The sequence below is a fragment of the Diadema setosum genome, chromosome 16 (genome assembly GCF_964275005.1).
Source record: "Diadema setosum chromosome 16, eeDiaSeto1, whole genome shotgun sequence".
NCBI classification, from domain to species: domain Eukaryota; kingdom Metazoa; phylum Echinodermata; class Echinoidea; order Diadematoida; family Diadematidae; genus Diadema; species Diadema setosum.
The window spans coordinates 17,396,263-17,409,712 of NC_092700.1; positions in this window are offsets into that span (position 1 = coordinate 17,396,263).

Sequence of the window (13,450 nt, forward strand, 5' to 3'; positions counted from 1 at the left end):
CCTGTATTGCAAAGAGAGATTATATCTCAGCCCTGGCATGCGAAGCACCAACAATTTGCAGCTTACAATACAATGTATGTGCAGTTAACACGGCAACGTATGGACGGCAACCAGGTCAAGTGCAATCGTGTGATTATGGTGGCTATATTAGCTGCCACTGTTAAAACTTCCAGTGATTTTGTGTCTCGTGGAGAAAAGCGCCCAAACTTGGTGTGTGTGTGTGTGTGTGTGTGTGTGTGTGTGTGTGTGTGTGTGTGAAAGTGTGTGAAACACTGTGGCAGAGATACCATTAAGTAATTGGTGAGAACAAAAGAGCAATCTTCTTCGGAATGTCTGCATCGCACTGCAAGTCAGAGTGACAGAATTGAGCATGCTCTCCTTGTGTGGGGAATCAATGCAGTCTAATCATTGCATGTTCATTTCTGACTCACTATTTCATTTTTTCTTGCAGAATATGGCAGTATTAACGTAATATTAGAAGATTATCTAAAGGTTAGCAAGGAGTAAAATTTTATGAATATTTTGCTGGTAACATATTTAATCCTGTTGGGCAGTTTGATTTATATTGTGTGGTGTTTTTTCATCATTGAATACATCAATTTACAGTATAAAATGTAGTGGACAAGCAATTGCTGTACCCAATGTATAATAAGCGGCATTTACATTGTATAAAGGGGGCCAAAAGATGAGTAGCAAGTATTCATACAAAATATTTTCTTTGATATGTTATGACACAAAATTATTTTGATCTTACCTGTTGTAATATTCTGGTAGAATCATGCACTTTATGACCTGATTTATTCCATGTTTTCTTCACATTTTTTTTCTCTGCAGATGATATAGTATGTGCGATTCTACAGAACTAATAACTCAAAACCGTTTCTTCTGCAATGTTTGACATCTTTGTAATTTAAACTGGTAGAACTTCTTAAAGTTGCATTCCTTTTGCAAGCTCTTTCAACATCTGGCAAATTTTGACAGTTAATGGCCAGGAGAGAGCATGTTACGTATACTTATCCCAACCTCAAAGAAACATGCCATCAGTGGCTTCCCCCTACATTATGGAGAACGCTCACCTCTATCGGAATCTCGTACAAAAAGAAAACGAGACGTGGGAAAAAGCGGAAAGCAGCAACACCCATTACTTAATCTTCTGTCATACATGTATATCTCAGTGAACTCATCAAGCCATATCATCCTGGTCGTAATCTGCACTCAAAATAAAAAAATCTCCACTCTGAAATAAGTGTCAAATCTAAGACATTTGGTGATAGGGCTTTTCGAAAAATGGAACCCTCATTATAGAATAATCTCCCTCTCAGTGTTAGATGTGTTACAGATGTTGATAAATTCAAATCTGTGTTAAAAACTCACCTTTTTGATAATTGTTGACTACATGTTTGAATAGAGAAATATGTGATAGATTTTGTTTTCATTAATTTTGTACATGCATAGAGACTATCTTATGGTATTATTCATTCTAAGAACTGACTATTATCATTATTATTATTATTATTATTATTATTATGACAGAAATCTATGCAGAACTGCATCCCCACATGCATATCGAGCAAACCTATCAGTATAAACTTACAAGCTGCAGTCACACTGGCAGCACTTTGCGATGTTTACAAAGTTCTCAAAGTTTTGCCATTGTAACGGCAAACTTTCCAAACACCTCTTGCAGAACTTCTCATGAAACTTCCCACTAAAAAGTGGGGATTCCGAAGTTTTCCGAACACTGGCCCCACAAATCTTGATGAAATGTGTGCAGTGTGGATGTATGCGACTGAAATTTCGTGAAGTTTCTCACATTACCAGCCTGTTTGCAGTGCCTCCAAAGCACATGCTCATTGAGGTGTACATGTGTGCATTCTTTGTGCAACAATCATTAGCTGTCAGACGGTGTGCACTTTTCTCTTTCTTGTACATGCACACCAGTGACCCTGACTTCAAGAACTGAAGCTTTGAGAAGTTTGGCTGCCAGTGTGAACGGACAAGTAAACTTCGCAAAGAGTAACATTCTCAAAGTTAAACTTTGGGAAATTTTACCGGTGCGACTGTGGCTATACAAAAGCTGTAGTTGTTTTTTCACAATAAGCATTCACTGCCTCTATAGTGGGCCACATACAAGAAGTCATTGTTCGATTTCATTTGATTCAATTGAGTTCAATCAACTGCTTATGGAAGTTCTGTCCTTTTTCTCTCAATGCTCCAGGCATCTTTCAAACAGTCTCGTATTATGCAGCATCAGGTTCAGGAAAACAAACAAACTACTAAAGTAACAAATACAGTAAATAAACCATTAAATAAACTGCACTTACACATGAAAGCACAAATTATTCCAAACTGCCACCACTTGTCCATCTGAAATAAGAAAACATGAGCAATACTGCGGAATAGTATTTTCTTGCACTGCATCTGTGTGATATTGTCTATTGCTATCACCACCTGTTGAATATCATATTTGGGGAATGGATGGCTGTATTAATTTTTGTTTCTTAGAATATTTTCCCCACAAAACAAGAACATCTCCGGCCAGTATCAGTAATGAATTTATTGAAGTATGATGTTGCATGTTTTACAACTGTTTGTCTCACCTCACCATTTGTGATGTAAGGTATGTGCTTCTTAGTATGACATCTCAAAAGAAGTTTGCTAAAGCTGTCATCCCCCTCAGCCAAATCATGAGCCGAACTGTGATCAGACCACTGACTACAGTGGATCGGACTTCTTCGGGCTCGGGGAAGTGGGTCACAATGTAAGCGCTAAAGAGGAGTCGATAGCGTAGGTCTCTATAGGAAACTTGCGCCGTGCACCCGTGTACTCATTTGACGAAACCACCGGGACCATGTACCTTTAAAAGGATGGTACAGTTTAGGTTGAGATGGAAGGTTTCCAATGTTTCTTGATGACTTTTTGTGATATTGAGAAACCTCTTATGACATGTAAAAAAAGTATATAGTTCTGAGAGGAATTCAAAGTTTATTCGATGAAAAAGGGTTTTTGAAATGGCTGAGATATCTAAAACAAAGTGATCCTAATTAAAGGCGGGATCCACATGTTATTAGGATCTCTTTGCTTTACTTTGTTTTTGGATATCTCAGCCATTTCACAACTGATTTTCATCAAATAAACTTTGAGTTCCTCTTCTAGTATTGTATGCTCTTTCACATCTCATCAAGTGGTTTCTAAATATCTCGCAAAAAGTTAAAAGCTGAATCTTCACCTCAACCAATACTATACTCTCCCTTTGACAGAAGGGGAGTCAGCCAGAACTTAATCTACAGTACGTACTTTGGGGCAGTTATTTTGGTATCAATTGTAAAGATTACTCTACTGAAATTGACCATCGAAGGTATTTCATAACAAAAGTATTGCAACAACAACAAAAAATTACAAGGACAGTTGGCAAAATGTCTGAAGAAATAAACGATTGCATTTGCAGGGTATTTCGGTACAGGTGATTTTTGGTAACATTGCAACGACAAGATAAATGATCATTTTGACGATGTTGGTCTTGTTAAAGCCATGTAAGAAAATAGTAGTTGTATTGGCATTGTGACTTGACACAATTCAGTTTAGTGTTGATGCTGATTGACCAATGTCATAAGAGTGCAATATATCATAGAAATAGTGAATGGTCATGAATGCCATGGTACGAGATTTTGCCTGGGGTGAAAGATTGAGATGCTGTATTCAAGAAGGCAAAGCGGAGTTGAATAGTGCACCTCATCTTTCACCGAGTGCCAAATCTTGTTCCATTGCATGAGTAATGACCATACACTGTTTGTTTTATACAACACTTCAGATGTCAACAGATATCCATGCGTCTCTACAGATTCTTGAATTTAGTGCAGAAATGGCCACCATTTTTTCGTGAAAGGCGAATGAGCAGCACAGACACAAGTCAGTAGTGCGTGTTGAAACCGATCAGTTGAAGCTGTTGACAGTAAAATGAGTGACTGTTGTAACTGTAACTGTTGAGTGCACGTGGCAAAGGTGTGTTTATTGTGATATCAGAGCGGTGCAATGAAACAAAAACTTTGAGTTGATCAGAAGTTTAATAAAGGAGTCAATGGAAGTTGGTCCTTCTGTAATTTGTTACGTGAAAATGTTTTCCCATAGGAGAAAATTACAAAAATGTTCTCCCATGGGCGAACATAACGAATGTTCCTCCATCACGTGACTGTGTTTAACCAATCACAAAGCGGTATTTGACTAACCCATTTGATATTAGGTGAATATCTGGATGTCCTTTCTTGAGCTGGACTCTATGTTTGAGCCAGTAAAATGGATGTGTCGAGACTCACCAGCTTATTCATGCAAGTACTTTTTTAAAGCCACTGAAAGCTACTCTGTGTCTACACTTGGTCATAATGCACATCCTGCACAGTGGGCTGCTGGGATGTACACGGAACCACGTGGAACTCATGAAACTCATTACAAAAAGAGCAACAGGAAATGATTAGAAAGAAAGAAATAAAGGTGTGAAATCATGATGACTATGACAGAGAGGGGAAAAAAGTATTTCTTGTGATGCATACAACTTTGATCTCACATTTTCACAAGTTCCATATAAAGCTTATTAATAACTCTTCTTCAACCAATTCATATGTCTTAGTTTTTTGTTATCTTGTAGGATATTTTTTTTTTAATGCCAAGGTCCAAGACTTTTCCAAGATATGAAGTGCTTGTGAAAATGATTCCATGCAAAAATTCTACTTCACGTACACTTTTATCTTAACCCATCATCTCTTTTGTGTAGTTCCTATTAGGGAATATAAGGAATGTATATGTTTTTGTCCTTTTTTTGTCAATATCCTTATGATTGCTCATTGTAGGAATCTGTTTGCTCTCTTAACATTTTCACAATTTTAATCTTGTCGGTTCTGTTTCTCTGATGCCAATATTCAATTGTCATTAAAGGGTTCATCCTGTGCATTGTGAGATGATATGGAAAAGATAATGATAGATTGTCGTGAAATTTTGAAGTGGTAGAAGAAGGGGCATATATATATATTCACTCTTTGAGAACTTATGTATGGAAGCAGTTTGGTACAACAATCATGTGTTGATGTTGTTTTGGCTGCTAACATTGCAGCATTTAACAGTGTGTGAAAGTCTGCACTACTCTGTCTGCTTTCATTGACAAAATTGGCAAATGAAGAAGATATTGATATGATATGGACTGACCGTGAGGGGGATACAACATTTATTGCCTGAACTAGAATTGTATTGCCCTCTTCTTCGACTCCGGGCAATGGGATTCCAGTGAGGGCAATTAATGTTGTATTCCCTGAAAGTAGCCAGTCCATGTCATTGTTATGATATTACCTATTTCAGACATTTTGAGCAGTAATAGAAATAATCACAATCCAAACTTTTCACAACTTCCAAATAAGAAATTTCCACTCGGCGCCAGCTTGAGCTCAACACACAGTCACACGTACCCTTTTATAAACACAGCAGAAGGCAGCTGCAGCAATCGACCTCTTTTTTTACGAGTTAACATATGGGACTTTGCCCTCTGTCGCAAAACTCTCATCTTCAGCAAATTTTCAAGTGCCCGGATGCTATTCCCCTCTTTCTAAATCCCATAGGTATTTGTGAAAGAGGAGGATATAAGAAATATACCCCTCTCTTCCTTGCCAGCACTTAATATAAAGGAAAAACAATTTTGTAGAACTGCAGCTCATATTTCTGATATGTGTAATAATTTAAAATATTTGAAAGAGACCAAAAAAAAGAAGACTTTGCCTGGAGAAGAGATGTAAGGTGAAAACGTGGTTAAATCAGAAAAGTTTTCTCTAGAATTTATGGGGGAAAAAAATGCATATAACAGATATCATCAGTCAATTTTCACCAACTTCCAAGGTGCATATAATTGCAGGTGAGACAAATGGTGTAATTGATGCAGTGGTATCATTTCATTGATATTTGTGTGTGTTTAAGATGTGTTTATCATCGGTGTACATTGTCATTCAACTCACAAAAGTAGAGCAAATATCCTGTATTTTTTATACACTGAAATATGCACAGTGTATGTCCAGGACCCCATTTCATAAAAGATGTTAGGATTCCAAGTATTGCTGGAATGGCAACTTCCTATAGCAACAGCCAATCAGGAAGCTGGATTCTTGTGGTTACCATGACAATTGCCACTCCAGCAAGAGTTGCTATCACATCAGCTCCTTATAAAATGGGGCCCTGGTGTCTGTGTGTGTGTGTGTGGTGGGGGGGGGGGGGAGTGTGTTGGGAGCATGTAGATGTGTGTGTATGTGCATGTGTGACTGTGTGGGTGTTGAGTGTGTGCAGATCAAGCAGTCACAGCAAGGTATAATAAATGAGAAGATCCAGTAAAAGATGAATGGTAAGGAATATTTAAGGAAAAATTGTGATTTCAAGCACACAAAGATGCAACGTGTGTATCAGGCCCATATGAAAATGTCCTCGATATCAGCAACTGCCATTACGGTATACTGTGGGTGGGAGAAATCTGGGGGGCATTTCATGAAGGAACTTGTCAGATAGAATGTCCGACAAGTCAATTATATCCGACAAGTTTTGAGAAATTCTTTAGTCTGATTGGCTGATTTCTCTGAACTTGTCGGATATAGTTGACTTGTCAGATATTTTATCCGACAAGTTCCTTCATGAAATGCCCCCCAGAATATGAAATCACTTAGTGAATATTGCCGACGAACGAACCTCAGAAATAGATAAGAGTACCACATGCATATCTTTTTTTCTTTTTTTTTTTCTTGTCACAGAACCTCCTCCTCCCCCGGTAACATTGGGTTCTCTTCCATTTTGAAAATCAATGGTGATATTCCCAGAAGAAAAGAAAATGAGATAATGATTATAGTAATTTCAGTGAGCAACTTTAAAAATAGAGAAAAGATGGTGCTTTCATTAGGGTAGGGTTTTTTTTTCTGTTTTCCGTCATGTTAGATATCCCTGTCATAGAATTTGTCTTGTGGCTGGCACAGTTCTTTAAGATTTGCCAAATAAGCCCCGCTGGTGTTGTAAGCATTTCATTATTGCAGGGGAAGTCTGCCCCCTCTCTCTCGGAAGCAAAACACAAAAAATGTGCCACTGCGAAACCGCCGACTGACTTTTCAGCGAGCGCCCTAGGCATGTATGCACACGATGCAATCTTTACCTGGAATCAACTATGCCAACATAATTTTTTCTCATTTAGTTTTCTTTTTGCTGTCGTAGACATTCACCAGCTTCAAGCAATTCTTCAAGCCATCTTTGGGAATGTGATATGTAGAGATTACACACACACAAGCACACAAACAAATATAATGATAATAAAACGAATGGTATTTTGTAATCTATCCAGAGCTCAAAGCAAACAAAAAAAACAACAACAGCAAATCCAAGAATATCAGGATTAACTTTGATGCTGAAAGAGTCGTCTATATTTAATTGACTTCCTCCCAAAAGATCAGAATAATGTTAATTGTGCAACAAAATGCTAATGGCAATAATATTGATATAATGCAGAAGAGAACCAAAGCCAAACACTAGAATCAGCTTAACTTTTGAGTAAGTGGAGACATGTATAGGTTTAGCAGATATTCATAGGCATACCAAAACTTAGCAGATTCTTGCAACAGTGTTGACATCTTCTTGGAATTGTTACTTTTTTGTTTAATAGCCTGGATGACTGTAAGACATGAAATAACATAGACATGTCCTTCATTGATTTTTGCACTTCTTTAACTTGTAACTTTTTCAGGATCCTCTTTTTTTTTTCTCCAAATCAGATTGCCAGTCAATCTTTTTTTTTAAATTATTAGTTTTACTCTTGCATTGCTTCAGATATACTTTCTTTGACCTGTGTCATGTGCATGCTTTCATACACATACGGACATCTATTGAATATCAAAATATGATTTTTTTTTTATTATTATTCCTTGTGATTGGAAACATTTCTATTTGAAAGAATGTCTGTTGATATCATAAAGTATTAAACGCACTCATACACCTGGTGGTGCAGTGGGTGTCAAGGTGTGCGCAAAACTGACAGTAATGTACAGGAATGAAACGTATTTGATATATATCTTGGAATGTGTGGTAGGCTGGCATTAAATTAGGAGGGGGACTAAAAAGCCCCTCCCTTTGATGTAAAGCATAGGGGAGCTGGGGTATCTGACAAGGGCAGTCTGGGTGAAAATATATTGTTGGAAAATCCTGCACACACAGGAATTTTGAGAGCAATAGTTGTCTGCAATCTTTTGTCTCGGCACAATGCGGCTTGTATCTCTTTAAATTTGTACTCAGCTGCAAATTCAAATCTGTACAGGGCATGTATAAGTATTTGTATGCAACTTGCCTTTTTATACCTATTGCATATATTGTGAATGAATGAAGGGTATATATATATATATATATATATATATATATATATATATATATATATACCATTCTATTCAAATCCTGTTGCAAGTGGCATTAGTGCTTTCATTGTCTGCTGATGAAAAAAAAAAAAACCCTCTCACAACTGCCAAGTGACATATTTGTAAATTTGCCAATGTGAACATGTGGATATGGAATATTCTGCATCCATATTTTTCACTTGTCATATCTTGTGTGAATATACCAAACTTGATATGATGCCACTGTTTTCGAGTTTTCTGCTTCGAAAGAACTGCAGCAGAGATCTGAGATACGGTGGAACATGCAAAGTCTATCTTTCATTGTGTGTTGTCCGGAGGGTGTTTCACATATGAAAATTTAGCTGTGGGGCTATGTGTGAATGGGGCTAGGAGTGCATCAATAATAATAATTTTTATGAGTGGTTGAAGTTACCAAAATGGGGAAATATGATTTCCAAATTGCACCCCACCCCCTCAAAAAAAAAAAAATAGATGTTTTTCCTAGAAGAAATACATAATGTTTTTAAAATAAGATATCATCGCTGGGGTGACAAGACCTTGTATCTGCAGTTTTGGTGAAAATGACTTTTTTAGATTAATGGTCAAATAATGGGTTAAGTGATGTCCTGTCCAAATCCCAACTGTCTTACTCCAAAAATGAAGCCACCACGGCATGTCAAAGGAGGGGCACTCCCATTCGCCACAGTGCTTTGGCCACCATGTTTTTTGGCTCTCCTGAACATTTGACATTTTGTAGATACGAGGTCTTGTCGCCCCAGCGACGATATGTAATGTTGGATTTTGGCAAAGGTTGAATGTGAAATTAACACAAAACTGCCCACTTTGAATTGTATCTCTATTGAATTGGTATCTTGGTTATAGATATTTTTTGAGAAGAAATGTGTAATGTCTCAAAGTAAAACCCATACAGCTTTAAAGGAAATCGTCATGTAAGGAACTGGATGTAATGATTGCTATGCAGCTGTTACTTTATGAGAGGAAGAACAGAATGCAGCTTTAAACATGTTTTGTCTATTAATAATTCTTATAGGGGGGAGGTGAGGGATTACATGCAGGCACATTGTACGTGCTTGTTTTAAAGGAGCTACGGACAGGAGAACCAAAATTTTCAAAATTGCTCAACTTGCATTATGACTGCAAGATGTCGCTAGGATATGGAGGCTGATGTGTGTTAGAGCTGACACAGTGTATGTAGCCTGTGAATGTGTGTCCAAAATTATATCCACTGGTATATTATATATAGATGATTATAGAGGTGATATGGACTGGACTGTACTGTATCATGTTTACAAAGCACGTTGTATACATCTCTGCCTTGTACATAGCCTTCTTTGTATACAAATGTGACAAAAACAATAAAAACATATTTGCCAAATATATTTACGTAATCTACTACAGGGCTTAACTAGATTATCGAAGTTAAAGCAATCATTATGAATTATTATGAAATGTATAATTCCTTCATTTTTTAGTTCAGTGGTATATGTATGTATGTATATACATCCTAAATACACTGCTATATGAATTTTCTTACAAAGAATGTAGTGGATAGATCTATAAAGGCGTTTGGAAGGAAGGTGGTTAAGATATTATTGAAAATGAATTATATTTTATGCCATGTGTTCTGTGAATGCTCAGAAGAAGAAGAAGAAAAAACAAGTCTGGTCAAAATGACAGTATTTCCTATGCAGTTTTCCTGTGAATAAAATACTTGAAAATTCCTCAAGAAAAAAAAAATTGTCCCTTGTTGTTCATACTACAAAGCAGAGCAGTCTTGAGGTGCAAATGCTAGAAAATGATAGTTTTCCATCGTGTGAATGCTGGACACTAGTCCACTGCCAGGACTGTCTTCGCATACGGTGTGTAGGCCTACTAGCAAGATCAGACACGGAAGTACCATCGTTTAGGGCGTGTAGTATAACGAGAGACAGGGATTTGTTGCACGGTTTGTTGACTCGCGATGCTTGGAAATGAGGGCGCATGAGAGAGTGAGAGAGGAAAAAAAAAAAGAGTCCCGTATCGGGACTAGCTGGACACTTGCATGGCCATCACTTTTTTTTTTTTTTTTTTTGAGGGGGGTAGATTTCCCGATGTGACATCATTGCAGGTAGTAGAGTGAATAACGATTTCATGTCTCACTGCATTAGTCACATGATTGCATAGTGACTAATCACGGCACACTGTTTATGTAGACCATCAATGGCCCATACATAGTGTATGTATATATATATATATATATATATATATATATATATATATATATATATATATATATATCCCTAGTTGGCACCTTAGGGAGACAACTGGTCATTAAGGAGACAATTTTCGTGTCTCCATTGCGTAAACTGCCATTGAACATGTAATAATAAATTTGCATATAAAACAAATGGAAATGTCTTCCAAATGACCCATCTAGGAGTATATTATATATATATATATATATATATATATATATATATATATATATATATATATACATATATATATATAATGTGTGTGTGACCATGCATCACAACACCAACAAAAAGTTGCACCACTTGATTTCACACGAGGACTCAAAAACAAGGCGAAACCGGTCAACCAAGTCAATTTTTAGTTTCTCATATTTTCTTAAAGAGCTTTTCTTCTTCTAGATTATACTTAAGTTTGGAATCATAAAGTGAAAGGGAAAGTGTGTTTTCGGCAGTTTTTCCAAAACTCTTTCTTTGTAAAGTCTCGAGACCAGGTATGTCTTAGAGGCCCCTTTTCATTTCTCGAAAATCCTTTGCTCACTTCACTTTCATCTCTAATAACTTTTGACAGGATAATGCTACTGCCTTGAAATTGGCATTAACCATGGACGGGATGTGTTAATAAAACATGCCTAATTTTAGCTTGATTTGAGCTTAATCTGATAATCCCTTCGTTGTTGTTGCTCCGGTGATTTACATCCTGTATTTTGTCCTATTCATCGCACAGCTTGCTGGCTTTGGTAAAGATTAAGTGCTTGAATAGACCCTGTACTTTAGAGCCTCTTTTCTCAGTTCACACTTTTCCAGAGTGTGTTCTTTCTTACCAATAGATAGGTTAGGAGAGTCCATTTGAATTGAGTTATGAATCATTTTAAAGCTTAGAGTCTGCACTTTCAGAATCGGCCCTTGCAGACTGTACCTAAAAATCCATGTCTGGCGACTTTTTGCTGGTTTTGTGACGCAGGGTCACATAAATCATGATAATGAAAATGGTTAGTGCTTTGTAGTTCCTAATACATTCAAAGTCTCATCAAACGTGTATACCATTCGAGATACAAAACCACTTGTTTTTATAAGCATAATTATTTCGTGTACAACTGTGTTTATAGCGTTGCTCATGTCTGCCTTTATCCGCAGAGATAAAATTTCTATATAGTGTGAAGGAAGAGGCATTTGAAGGAATAGACATTTCATGTTGGTTTCAGAGTCGCTATGATCAACACACACACAAACACATAAATACACAATCGCTCACATATCTACTTTAACACCCCCTCCCCCTCCCCCTAAAAAAAAAAAAAAAAAAAAAAAAAGTTGCGTCGAATAAAACATTCACAATATTAAAATTGAAAAGACAACATACGTGGGGAGTGATAAAAATCTTTATTATGCTACAGAGGCTAAAGACACCTGTAGACGGACTATAACAGTTTCAGAGTCGCTGTGTGATCAACACACACAAACAAATATACACAATCGTTCACATAATATTTTATCTACTTTAACACCCAAAAAAAAAGTTTCATCGAATAAAACATTAACAATATTGAAATTTAAGAGGCGTAGTTTAATGTGATGAGTGACAAAAACCTCTACTACACAACATAGGTAAAAGACACCTGAAGACTGACTTTACTAAAGTGACATCATTCAACATTATAATTAATATCAAAGCTGTCTAGTTTCTTCCCTAATCACGTGAACGTGCAACTGACCCCCCGCATGACACGATCCTCGTTGTAAGCCTTTTAACAAGGCCTCGAAGCTTATTATTGAGGTGGATGAATTAACGCCCGACACAGTACAGACCAAAAGCTGATGGGCGGCAGTTAGTTTCAGTCCAGACTGATTCTTGTCAAGAGGCAAGCATGAAGTAGGCAACTCGGTGAACGCACTGTGTGTTGATGTTTAATCCCTTGCAACCCGTGTGCCAGGGATTTTGTACTCTGTGTACAACGCTATGAGGTATTTCTGTACCAATCGGCGCTAAGAGCACACAAATGGTAACTGAAGAAGATGAATTCTTTCAACGCATTATCTGACGTCGCGGCGCCCTCTGACGGAAAGTGCATGAAAATGTGTTACTAACATACATACATAATAGTGTACGGACATAAAAACGAGTGTATTGACCATTGTGCAAGATTTTGTCCTCACATTTGATAACACTTTGGATATCAACAACAAACCTGGAACACTGTAGAAAAGTATCTAAGAAACCATTGCATTATCATCGTTAGCACCAACACTGCTACTATTATTGATAATCATTGTTAACTATACTGACACAAATACAACTAATAAGATATGTTTTACCACCTGAAAAGTGCATCCATGTCATTGAATTCAGGACTAACATACCACATTAAAGCAAGTAAAGATGTATGGGCAATGAGTGGACGAGTTAATCTTACGTGCTGTGCGGCAGACGAGCGATGACTTACACCAACATCAGGAGGGCATTTCATGAAGCATTTTGTCCGACAAATTTGCTCTCAGCCAATCAGATTCAAGGATTTCCATAGCTTGTAACAGTTTGTCAGAAAAATATCCGACCAAAACTCTTCATGAAATGCCCCCCCCCCCCCCCAGATTTCCTTTCCTGATAATCGATTGCATCAGCTAGGACATGATCGCCTAGCCGCCATATAAGAAATAGCGCCCCCACGGGGACTGGGTGACGTGTCTGACGCATATTTTTGCTTCTTCAGTATATCATCATGTCTTCTTCCTAATAAACATTAGGCAGAACAAAATAACATTGTCAGCTGAATAAAGTAAATTCGAACAAGCTTTTTATTCAGTCAT